This window comes from Aedes aegypti, chromosome 1 (assembly GCF_002204515.2).
Source record: "Aedes aegypti strain LVP_AGWG chromosome 1, AaegL5.0 Primary Assembly, whole genome shotgun sequence".
Lineage (NCBI taxonomy): Eukaryota > Metazoa > Arthropoda > Insecta > Diptera > Culicidae > Aedes > Aedes aegypti.
Window position 1 is genome coordinate 194,322,492 of NC_035107.1, and position 13,964 is coordinate 194,336,455.

Consider the following 13,964-nt stretch of genomic DNA (forward strand, 5'->3'; position numbering starts at 1 on the left):
CAGCGAGTTCAGTAAAATTTATCGAAGTGATTTTATTTTTTTACTGTAACTTTCTTGATCTTAGTACTAAATCGTAGTTTGATATTTTTTTCAATTATTCAGTTATGATAATAGATGGTAAATGGTCACAAAAATGAATTATAATGAAAGTAGTGTGATGTGGTTTTGATAAAAATTGTAGCTGTGAAAATGAATTAATATAGGCAATCGAAAGTATACATATAGGATGTGTATTACGAAAGTTAATGAGTGATAATCGGTGATAATAGTGATAGTGTTAAAAACAAAAGTGACGACAGCAAAAGTGTGGTAATTATGTGACAGTGACTGATGAATTAATGGGGAATGAAGTCCTTTCAAAAAAAACTATTTCGTTCTTCACTTCAACCACTTTAGTAACATTTCAAGTCTTATCATAGTAATGTAATTGTTGAGAACGTTTGCTTTCGGAGGTCTTTTGAAGCAAACTCGTCCTTGTTCCCGATCAAAGTAAGCTCAAAGCTGTAATTTATTTCAGTTAAGAATACTTCAAGTCTAATTCAATTGCCAACTTACATTTAGCCTCCTTTTACCTCGCAATAGTTCCACAACACACTTCTTCAATAAATTTAATATAATCAATCTGTAATAATATAAACTCAATAAACCCCTATAAATTAATACAAAAATTCAATATTTACTTGATAATTTCAGCTTTCTTTTAGTTCACAAATGACAGTGCAACTTCGATCTAACATCTATCTCACTGACAGTACGAATGACAGATATGTGTTCGTTCGGGTCTCTTTACTCACACTCTCTGATCTAGTTGAGGGACTGCCCAGTGGCAGGGTTGCCGGTGACATCCCCCCCCCCGTGGCGCCTTCTCGGCGACACCATTTCGATTCACATCAAGATTCAAGGACAGCAAGTTTGTTGACTGGTCTGCTAATTATTCCGTTTTGCGTCTTCACATCTGCTCTACGAGCAATTCCAGCCTTGCCTGGGTATGTGTGCAGCACTTTTCCTCTCATCCATTCGTTACGATTCCTTTCATCGATTATGACCACTAACATTCCTTCCTTTACCGAAGCGACGTCTTGGAACCATTTGCTTCGCCGCGAAATAACCGGCAAGTAATCAATGATCCACCGTTGCCAAAACATACCCAACAATTGCTGAAGTAGAGTCCATCCGTCTAACAACGCCTTCTTAGGATCCATCTTTAGTTCCTTGACGCACTCCTTTAGAGCTCAACATAATAAAATGGTTCGGCGTCAAAGACTCTTGTTGTTCGTTCTCCAGAGGCAAGAACATTAACGGCCGCGAATTGACAATATGTTCGGCTTCAGCTTACAGGGTTAGGAAACCTTCGTCGTTCAGTTTCCGCGTCGTCGGTAACGACCCTAGTGCTGTCTTCACAGATCGCACCATACGCTCCCAGCAGCCTCCCATGTGGGGCGCCGCAGGATGGTTAAACATCCATCTAGTGTTCGTATCCGTAAAAGTACTACCCATCGCAGTATTGAGCGCTTGTAAATCACATTGAAGCTCTTTACTTGCCCCAACGAAATTCGTGCCGTTGTCTGTATAGATTTCTTGCGAAGCTCCTCTTCGTGCAATAAATCTTCGGATGGCCTTCTTACATGAATCTGTCGTTAAGCTTGTGGTAATAACTGTATATATTGGCAGTTTATTGATGTATTAAAGCTATAATGTCAAGATATAGGATCAGAGAAGCAGACAAAAAATATTATAATTTAGAAGTGAACTGTTAAGATTGTTGCAAAAAAAAAAAAAAATAATAAACTCGAATTGAAAATAACGGAAAATTTTACGTTATTCGTCTTTTTTAAGAGTAGAGGTGAGAGTGATTGTGGTAATGGATCAATAAACTGCCAATATATACAGTTATTAATCCATTACCACAAAGCTGTAAGCTAACTCCAAATGTATTGCCCGGACAGTTAAGCAAGTAAATAAACAAAGCTTCACTGAGCTACGGCCTACTTTTTTGTAGTAGGGTCCAAAATAATCGATTCCTACGAACGTGAACGGTCGTAGAAACGGTGTGACACGCATCCGTGGAAGTTGGCCCATTTTCGGTGCTTCTGGTTTGACCTTGTATACTCGACACCATTGACACCGAAGGGCGACGGCTCGTACTTCGACTTGTAACCTCGGGATGTAAAACCTCTGCCTAACTTCATTTACCACCGTCTCGTTGTTCGCATGACGATACTCGCGATGGTACCAATCCAGCAGCAGTTTGGTTATTTGATGCTGTCTTGGCAAAATAATAGGGTATCTGGTATCGTAGCTGACATATTCGGCAGCCGCAATCCGGACGTCAAGACGTAAAATTTCATGTTCATAGAGTTGGGAAGATAGCTTCGCAATGGGACTACTTTTGTCCAGGTTCTTTCTCTCCTGTAGATCTCCATACAAATTTCGTTTCAACGTAGCCACTTCATCTGAGTAATGTTCTGCCTGCGCAATCCGCCTCTGTCTTAGCTCTCCAAACATTCTGAATTAGTATTTTGCCTTGAATGACTAGCGAACCTACTAATCCTAAGGGATCGTAGATCCTCATCAAAAAACTTAGCATCATTCGTTTAGTAGGAGCTTTTTCACCTTTCGCTAGTTCTGCGAGGTCGCCTTGTAGGCCGAGTTTAAAGCAAAATGCGTCTTCAGCAGGTAGCTATGAAATTCCCAATAATCGTTCGAAACCACTTTGGTTATTCATAGTTAGGTTCTTCACCGTAGCTGGATTGACCTCTCCAATTGCTTCCAGAACTTTGTAATGCCAACTGGACCACTTCTTGCTCTGTGTCAACGCTGTCCAGGTAATCATCGACATAGTGCCTGTCTGTGATTGCTGCGGCCGCTCGTGGAAATTCGTGAACGTATTGCGCTGCATTCAAATTTTTGACATATTGCGACTGTGCTGGAGAACAGGTCGCTCCAAAGATAGCTACGTCCGAAACCATCGTGACCATGGGATGTGATGGCGAATTACGAAAAACAAACATTAAAGCGCTTTTTGATTCCAACTTGCAGGAACATTTCCTGAATATCTCCAGAAAAAGCCACTTCGCGTTCGCGGAATTTGAAGATGACGGTCAACTGAGGAGGTCCGGGCCCATCAGTAGCATCGTGTTCAATGATACACCATCCACTTTAGCAGCTGCATCCCATATTACACGCACTTTACCAGGTTTATTGGGTTTAACACAACTCCTAGCAGCAAATACCAAGTGCGGTCTGGATCGAATTCGGCCATTTCCTCATCGGTAACCTCATGGATGTAGCCTTTAGACTTATAATCAGCTATCTGCTGACGTACGCTATCGTACAGTGTTGGATTTTTTGCTAGACGTCGTTCAAGACATTTCAGACGGCGCTCCTAACCTTTTAGGTACCATGAACTGGCGCGTTGATGACGGTTATACTCATAGCGATCATCAATCGATTCGCTATAGTATAATACCAGGCGGGCGGAAGGCAGCGCGATGTAACTCGACCCAAGCCCGAGGATGGAAAACAGCGCGCTTCGACGGCGAAGTATTCACTGAAGCCCTGAGGCGCGAACGGAACACTCTGGACCTAAACGGTGAAGAGCTAGTTGCTGTGATATCACGAGCGTGTGATGCTTCCATGCCGAGAAAAGCCCCTCCTAGAGAGAACAGGCCGCCGGTGTATTGGTGGTGCGAATCAATTTCAAATCTTCGAGCAATCTGCCTTCGGGCCTGACGAAGAATGCAACGCGCACGCACAGAAGCACAAAGAGAGGAACGCGGTGCAGCATTCAGAGAGGCAAAGTTGGCTCTCAAAAAGGAAATCAAGAGTCGGAAACGGGCATGCTTTGAAAGCCTATGCGAGAGTGCCAATTCTAGTCCATGGGGTGACGCCTACAGAGTGGTAATGGCTAAGACCAAAGGAGCCATAGCGCCCCAAGAGAAATCGCCCGAGTTGCTGCGATCGATAATCGATGTACTTTTCCCGCACCATCCCATAAGCCCATGGCCCCCAGCGCCGTATGCGGCAGATGAAGAAGAAGAAGTGGCGAGAGTGACGAACGAAGAGCTGGCAGAAGTCGTGAAATCATTCGCGTCAAACAAGGCACCGGGACCCGATGGTATCCCGAATGTTGCCTTAAAAGCGGCAGTGAACACGGATCCGGACATGTTCAGAACCACGATGCAACGCTGCATTGATCAAGGAATCTTCCCGGATGTATGGAAGCGACAGAAATTGGTGCTACTACCAAAGGCGGGGAAACCACCAGGTGACCCGTCGGCGTATAGACCTATCTGTCTACTAGATACGACGGGCAAGTTATTGGAGAGGTTGATTCTCAACAGACTAGTACCGTATACGGAGAGTGCGGACGGCCTGTCCAACAACCAGTTTGGATTCAGAAAAGGTAAATCTACTCTGGACGCCATCCAGTCGGTCGTTCAAACAGCTGAGGTGGCAATCGAGCATAAAAGGAGCGGCATCCGTTACTGCGCGGTTGTCACTCTGGATGTGAAGAATGCGTTCAACAGCGCAAGCTGGGAAGCAATAGCACACGCGCTTCACCGCCTCAAGGTACCGGTGCAGTTGTGTAAGCTTCTAGAAAGCTATTTTGATGGTAGGATTCTACTGTATGACACAGAGGAGGGGCAGAAAAGCGTTCGAATTACCGCGGGAGTACCTCAAGGTTCAATCCTGGGCCCGCTGTTATGGAATGCGATGTACGATGACGTACTGAGGCTGCCCCTTCCGACGGGTGTTAAGATTGTTGGCTTCGCCGACGATATCACCCTAGTGGTCTATGGTGAATCGATGCAGGAAGTAGAGTTGACAGCAGCGCACTCTATTTCCCTGGTTGAGGAATGGATGAAGTCTAGGAAACTAGGACTGGCCCGTCACAAGACTGAGGTGGTGGTGGTCAACAACCGCAAGTCCGAGCAACGGGCGCTTATCTCGGTAGGTGATTGCACCATAGAGTCCAAACGATCCCTTAGGCATCTTGGGGTAATGATTGATGACAAGCTGAGCTTCGCTAGCCACGTTGAATATGCCTGTAAAAGGGCATCTACGGCTATAGCGGCGCTTTCGAGGATGATGTCTAACAGCTCTGCTGTAATTGCCAGCAAACGCAAGCTGCTCGCAAGCGTGGCGCTATCCATACTAAGGTATGGAGGACCAATCTGGTCAAAAGCGCTTATAACGAGAAGAAACCTAAAGCGGTTGGAAAGCACGTACAGGATAATGTGCTTAAGAGTAGCAAGTGCATACCGGACGGTATCTAAAGAGGCCGTGTGCTTCATAGCCGGGATGACGCCCATCGGGCTCATCATCAAGGAAGATGCTCAATGCTTCAACCAAAGGGGTACCAGAGGAGTCCGCGACACGTGTAAAGAGGAAACGCTCAGAAGCTGGCAGCAGGAATGGGATAACTCCACTAAGGGTAGATGGACCCATCGGCTAATACCAAATGTGTCAGATTGGTATGGTAGAAGCCATGGGGAAGTGAACTTCCACCTGACGCAGTTTCTGTCAGGACATGGTTGCTATAGACAGTACCTGCATAGGTTCGGGCACTCAGAATCTCCTGCGTGCCCCAATTGTGCTGGTGTAGAGGAAACAGCGGAGCATGTCGTGTTCGATTGCCCCCGTTTCATTGTTGTGAGAGGTCGCATGCTCACTACATGCGGAGGGGACACGTCCCCCGACAATATTATAGAGAGAATGTGTGCGGATGCCGAGTGCTGGAATGCAGTAACTACGGCTGTCACTCACATTATGTTAGAATTGCAGCGTCTATGGCGCGCCGACCAAGAGTTGGCTGCAGAGGATTAGCCCTGCCGAGGCTGGTCCCTTGTAACATTGTTTAAGTCGGCTAGGAGAAGCAGTTTGCCTAGGCTACTTCTGCTACACGTGTTGTGCTATATGCACTGGTCCCTTCCCGAAGAAATACCGTAAGGTGGTTCCGGGGAGATGAGGGTCTGAGTCCAAGGGTCATGACGATGCACTGTTCACCACTTGAGCAATTCTAAATGAATTGCTCAAGCACAGTGCATAGGCTGGTTTTAGCGGGTCGTCGTTGGTGCGTCATCCCCGCATTCCCTGAGTTATCTTCTCAGGGGATCTGTTTGCAGATTTCCCCCTTGTAAAAAACAAAAAAAAAAAAAGACGGCGCTCTGCCATCGATCGACTATCAGGAAACTTAAAGGCATCCTGCTTCCACAGCAAACCAGTCTCGAAATTTCCACTCGCCTTTCGTACCATCGTTTCTTCAAGGATTCGGCGTGCGCGTTGATCGTCTGTCCCTTCCAAATTTGGTACGAGGGCGACGCCTAGGCTTTCCACCGAGAAAAATTCTCGAACGTAGTTGTGGAGCTCGGCATCGGTTGTTTCCGCACAAATGTGCATTTGGCGATGTTGAAACTGACTCTCTTCACGACGCAGACATCCACACACTACCCAACCAATACGGGTTCTCGCTGCGATGGGCTCTCGTTCATTTCCTTCGCGAACTTTAGAAGTAATTAGAAGATGAATATTGTTAACTCCGATCAGCAAACCAGAGTAAGCTCTCTGGAAACTCTTCACCGGCAAACGTTGCAGGTGTTTGTATTGTTTTGCCAGGTCGTCGTAGTTCATCGATTGCTCCGGCAGGCCTAGATTATCAACATTGTGGACCTCTGACAACTGTAACAACGTTTTACTCCCAGGTTCCGATATGCCCAGTTTTGCAATTTCAGTGGTAGAGACTTTCTTGTCAATACCGCCGGTCCACTGCATGCATAGAGAGCGCGTCTTACCATCCAGTCCTAGCTCGTCTGCTATTGCTTTCTCTAGGAGCGTTACAGACGAACCATCGTCAAGAAATGCATACGTGTCGATAGAGCCTGATTTTCCGTACAGCCGTACAGGCAGTATCTTGAATATGGTTGAAGCACAGACAAAGTTGAAGTAACGGATGCTTAATGGACGGTGACGGTGGCGTTCGCACTTCCGGTTCGGGATCGTAATGTAGCAGCTGATGATGGCGTTTCTGACATCCGTTGACCCCGCAGATCTCTCCTTCACAAGGCCATCGTGTGTGTGACACAAGACACCTCCGGCAAAGTTTATTTTCTTTAACAAATCTCCACCGTTCGCTGACGGACAACTGCTTAAAGTCGGAACACCTTTCTGCAACGTGCTCGCGACTTTTGCGACGTGCTTTGCGACTTTTGCGACTTCTTTTCGTATGCTGAATGGGTATTTACGTACGCCTTCTCCTTTGTCCTAGGTTTATCGTCCTTCGTAGATTTTGTAATGAGGGAAACATTGGTAATTCCACTGGTAGCTGCGGTTGCTTTCCTCATATAGTCCCCAAACGTACTAAGGTTGACGACCGGTTGTTGCTCTTGGTACAACGCCCAACTGAACTTGATGTTAGCCGGCAGTTTATCAACAAGTTCTTGTAGAAGAATGGGATTGGAAGGCTTTTAAATGCCCACACAGATTTTGAACGACCAGGCCAAACTGGTTTCTAGCCTGTCTGCTCTAGGAGCAGGAGTAGCTCGAACCTTAGCTACCATATGATGAACAATTTGTTCTGGCCTTCCATACAAAGTCTGTAGGGATGACATTATTTGCGGAACCGTCGATGGATGCAGCAGCAGGTTGCTCACCGCCTCTTTTGCTCTACCGTTCAGCGCACGTTGTAGGCGTAGCAGATTTTCTGAGTCGGAGTAGCCTCAAGACAGTGTCGAGTGTTGGTAACTACTTATGAAAAGAGGCCACTCAGTAGGATCCCCGGAAAACACAGGAAGTTCCTTCGGAATAACTTGCCTAGCTACTATATGTTGCCGCGTAGGTCCAAACTGGCCCTGTATCAAATTATTACTACCAAGACTGTTCAACTCGTGAGGACGGTATGGATAGAATTGCGTATGACCCTGCCCTGTATGATTCGATCCTAGCTCATTGTTTATGGTGAACGTACATGGCGTCTCTACTCTACCTAATGGGTTGATAGCGATGGGACAAGGAACGTCTCGATCGGAATATGCTACAGAGCAGACATCTTCTTCATATTGATTGAATTGAGATCCACTTACCGATGTTGTCAAAGGGTTACTCACGCCTTTATCCTGTCCTACCAGAACGTCTTGTTGTTGATGGTCTAGGGTGGCGCCTTGTAGATGAAACTGTGCCATATTCTGCGGCTGACACGGTGTGGCATCATGCGGCAGGAACACAGGAGAATTGTTAGTTATACGAACAGCTTTCAGTTCGTGGGTCAGTAGTTGTTCTCGCTCCTGCAATCGACGTAATTCTTCTTCTCGCGCAGCTTGCTCTTGATTTCGTTCGGTCTCCAACGCCAGGTAACGCCGTTGGCTCTCCTCTAACTGCTGCTTCAACGCGTTTTCCACTTCATGTAGTTGTCGTTGCTCTTCCAACCGCTGTTGTTCTAACCGATTCAGTCGGTTCACGAGCTCTATCTCTCGCTTACGTCTCAGATCATTTTCCTGCTGATGCTGTAACTCCATTTCGCGTTGTCGTTGCAAACTGGATTCGATCTCGTGCAGCCGATTCTCATATTGCTGTTTTTCGCCTTTGTCCATCTGCAAAACCTCTTGAAAATGTTGTGCCCGCAGTCCGCGGGTTTCACGGTGCCACCCAACAGGGTGGGGTTCGTCGCTCTTTTAGTGTTTTTCGGGATAGGATTCGACACGGATGGCTCTGACTCATCTAACATTTTAGTATATGGTTGAATTTTCACTAGCTCCGGCTACTCATCTTCCGGACTCTCTCCAATCGCGATGCTTCCAATTGTACGAGGCACAGAGTCTGGTAGACTAGCTACCTTTTGCTGACACTGAACAACGCTAATCTCACTGCATTCTAACGGAGTAGATGATCCAACTGGGATAGACCGTGGTATGGCTGGTTTTGCGGGATCTTTCTCACGATTGTCGATGGGGCCAGTGTGGCTATTCTGCTGCTGAACCCAATTCTCGACCTTTCGGATACTACTTCTGCTACTGCGGCGACTCATGATGCTCTCGATATCGTCATCCTGTTGGCGGAGCAGTTCATGTTTTCTGGCTATGAACTGCATTTCTTGCTCCAGCTTCTCTTTAGCGGCTTTTTCAATCAGCATTTTTTCCTGACATAGACGTTCTTCTTCAATCTTTTCCTCAAAGCGCCGCTTGTCTTCTAAACGTTGGATTTCTCGCCCAATTTGAGATCTACGACTGCTAGCGGCACTCGATCGGCTACATAATGATCTAGTTGGTCGATCTGATCTCTTCGACGAACATTGGGCCCAGCAAAACTCTCTTAACTGAACAGTTTTCGTACACGCAAAAAAATTGTGCGGTGAAAACTACCATTTTAGGGGGTTAACTTAAGCGCTCGCACCGGCAATTTTCAGCAGACCAGAAATGCGCTTGATTTTACCATGTCTGTAGTTGGAATCAGATTGTTGTAAATTATTGCTGTCAAATGTACCAGTAATGCGATGGGGTGTACCGTAAACATAGTAAATTGGTCTAAATTTCCATGGTAGTTTTAAGAATGGACGTAGTCAGCTAAAATAGTTATTGTTACCACAGAATTTTTTCCCGTGTATCAACTCTCGCGCACGAGAAATGGTTCCAACGCTTACAAACTCCGCATTGTACCATGTACAGCTCAGCATTGTTGAGTCGATCACAAACCGCGCAGTCTCGATCTTGCCCATGCTCACAATCGGTCATTGAAGGCTTAAATCCATCATCCGACGGATTTTCGACAATGCATCTGCGTACAATTGGGTCCTAAAATTTGTAATGAAATCTTGTTTTTATTTAATAACACGAAAAAGCATGTTACTGTAATTACTTTAGCAATTTTTCCCGCTCAAATAATGGCTATAGTGGTTATCACGCCCAATGGTATGGGTGCTCTGGTGTAGATGTAGTTGTGAACCTTAGAGGAAAACAATATGCACTCTGTATCGAAAAACACCCACAATCCGGGTATACATTTTTCAAAGTGGGTAATATTTCCATATTCATTTTGATGAGTCTGGAAAGCGAGTGTAAGTTTCTTTGAGGAAAACAAAAACAAACTGTGTATGACGAGCGTATGCTAGTCTACGTGTGTTCAAATGTCACTAAGCTCTATATCATGTTTAAACCTCAATTTAAAAATTTGGTCCATAAATGAACCTTGACACTTTTGATCATGTTTGACGTTCGCTTAGTCGACAAAAACACCACAGGGGTTTTAGTTCGACCACTGGGGTTGTTCCTATCTGACATTTAGTAAGGGACACGGAAAACAAAATACACCCAAAATTTGAGTTTAAGCCAAAGGATGCGACAAAATCTAATAAAAATGTTTTTGGGGTTAAAGCAACGAAAAACATTTGAAAAATGAGTAAACATGTGTTTTTGGCCTAAACTTAAGCGTTTGGCACTAAAATTGGGACAGGGCTTTAGGACCCAATTAAAGTATGAGTTAAGAGAAACTAAAGTTGTGTAGTTGTTAATTACCTTGTGGGCTTCGTGGCCGAGTGGTTATAACCCTATAGTGTCGCCAGGCAATAATCGATTCGTGTCATGGGGTGTGGGTTCGATTCCCGCTTCAGCCGTCGAAACTTTTCGTCAGGAACGTTTCTCGGCTGTGCCACTGGTGCATGCTTATCCGTTGTCTAGTGTTAAGGCCTTTTGGTGCGTCAACACAAAATGGCTTCTTCAAAAATCATTATCATATTGTTATGATAGTATTGGTATTTGCAACATCGATGAAATATAACTGCTTATCACCTGATTTAATGGATAATTTATGCGAAGAAAAATACTTCAGGTGGTATTTCAATATTTAAACAACACTTTCAGATACAGCATTATCAATTTAGCGACAATATACATAAGATTTATATTCTCAAAAAAATCTCCGATTTTATGCCGCATTGCACTGCCTCACACAACTACACTTGTAAATAGAAGGTGCTTACCTTTTCCATTGTAAATTTTGCAGCAAACATTTGTGTTTCTCATTTCATATTGCGTTCACTACACTTCCACTAAACAAAACTTTCATTCACTTTCCTTGAAGGAACACATTTCAAACGGGAATCAAATATTTATAAAGTTTTATCAACCGCAACACTCAAAACTATTATGGCGGTGGTTTTCACTTGCTGCGAATCGACGCCGCCACCGCACACTGAGACATGCCTGTGTTTATAGTCTAAAATATCCAACTTTTTTTCTGTTGTAATTATTTTCACTGCGGAAAGGTTGGGCAAAGCATAGAAACTTGAAACTCATACGATGTTTGTTTTTCGATTCTCTGAAATTACAAAAACCATCTCTACGAAACATAAAATCATACCAAGAGTTTATCAATTTGGACCACCCAAAATAATTGAAAAGCTCCACAGTGCGATGCGCCGGGATGCGTCGGGACGCGTCTATCGTGTGTGCACAATCATCGCGATCGTTGAGCGCAGTGATGTCGAAGTTGCTATCTGTAAAATCATAGCATTTAATGTGAATTGATCACAAAAATCATTAAAATTTTATTAAATCAGTGATCTTGTGATGGAAAACTATTTGCAAAATGATAAGTTTTTATAAGTTGCAGCAAATGTTCCGAAAACAAGCATATAACAATTGCTAGAAAAATCTGTCACCAATCACCTGGCAACACCGTCATCCCTTGCAAACATAAACCGTACCGATGCATAACAAAAATATGCGATAAATCCAATCAAAAACAGAGAAATTCCGTTGCCCTTTATTAAATTGTAATGTTTTCTTTCGATATGTACGATTGCAGAGTTGATTTTGATTTCCAATACTCGTCAATCTACTAAATTTCCCATGTGTTTACAAAACAATATGCTTAACACAAATGTTATATTTTTTGTTTGTTTGTTTTAAAAATATACATGGAAAGGCGACACTACTACTATTACATCAATGATAATTCTAATGATTCTTTGAGTTACACGCCGCTTCACCTTAAGTTACAGTCTGTGCAGCTGAATGGCTGGAGACGGTGTTCGTGTCTTTTTTTTAGCTGTTTCAACAGTTTCAGCACTTGTAGAACTTTGAGCAGTATATGCAGCTGGGCGGAATCTGTCGAAAACATAAACATTGAACAGTACACAACACTCGATTCTATTCAAGACACTTTTTCATAAACAAATATTACTTGTTTCACATTTTCTTTCGGATTCTTCCTCACTTTTATCACTTTTCAACCAATCTCCCAGCCTGCCGGCAAGCGACGCAGCAACTTTGTTTCGCTTTAATTTCGATTTTCTATTCGCACTTCCCGACAATTTTTTGACGCCATTTTCCGTATCCGACCGAAACGCACTTCCGAATGATACAAAATACGCGTGAAGTTTGACGTTTCGCCGTGAGATGAATTCGAAGCAAGTTTGTTCTCCGAGGCATATCTGCTTTACCGATATTTCTAAACCAAGATTCTAAGCAAAGCACTTAGGAAAAAAACATGACAGAAATTGATAGTTATCAATAATGAAACGAAAAGCATTCTTGTATTCTTGGGTTTTTTGCGCCCCAATACAACATTTTGTTGCATTTTTAACAAAGAATACTAGAATTATAAAACCTTACCTTACGCCATGTGAACTTTTCCAGGAAACATTATATAGTGGTTTTTCTATTTAGGTGTGTAGACATTTTGGCATTTTGGCGCCCTTGGCGGGTGCCAACCTGGCCATCCGCACGCTACGGCACTGAGTATTGTACAACTGCTTAAAATATGTTTCTCACTAACATACGGCCAGAAACTTTCTGATTAAGTCTATTCATTGCAGCCTATGGACATGCCCTATATCAACTGCAGCGATTTGCAGTAGACAGGATGTCCCGGGCCCGATCTATCTGACAAGCCAATCGAGCCCTCTGTCACCATAGAAGATGGTGTCTCCATCGATGTCGATAGCCTGATTCATTGGGTTCATTTCCTGCATTGAACTGCTGGAGCTTTGTATGAAGTATTTTAATGGTGGTAAGCTCCATCGGAGTTAATACGCCAATCGCGTATTATCCTCGATTTTACTATAGTAAAATCGAAGATAATACGCGATTGGCGTATTAACTTCGATGGAGCTTACCACCATAAGTGTGCATTTGAATGTGGTTTCCTACACGCAAAAAATTGTGCGGTAAAAACTACAATTTTAGGGGGTTAACTTAAGCGCTCGCACCGGCAATTTTTAGCAGACCAGAAATGCGCTTGATTTTACCATGTCTGTAGTTGGAATCAGATTATTGTAAATTATTTCTGTCAAATGTGGCAGTAATGCGGTGGGGTGTACCGTAAACATAGGGCCCTATTACGGATTTCACTCACGGTGACAAAACGGTGAAGTGATCACTTTCCTATTACGGATATCACCTAAGTGAGAAAATGTGGAGAAGTTCATCGCATGTGATCGCGCGCATGAACACGAGCTATTACGAATGGCACGCTACCCGGCGAAGATCGACAAAAGCAATCACTTGAAGTGGAAACTTTACACCGCCGTTTGCGGTGGTGAAGAGTTGTCACGAAGAATGAAATAAGCTCAAAACAGCATTTTTTCTGCTTTTTAATTAACAAATCTTATATTTTTGTTATTTTAGAAAGTAGAACAATATGTTTAGGCTCGGTTTGCCGCCTCAAAGTAATCTATTGGCCTATCTTTATTTGTGGGAAATTGAGGCAGACATATTGTTGAGTGATTTCAAAACGATTTTTCTGTACGCAAAAGAAAACATAACGGTAAATCCGAAAGGGATTCGCTGTAGAAAATTTCTGCCAGAAATCAACGAGAGATCTCATAGCGTTTTTTTAGTTGCAAATTAGACTTTAGGCATGGGTTAATATATGTAAAACAAATATTACGGAACAATAAGTATGCAGTTGGACCTACTGGAGGAGGCACAAAAATCATACAATTGGGTCCTAAAATTTTTAATGAAATCTTG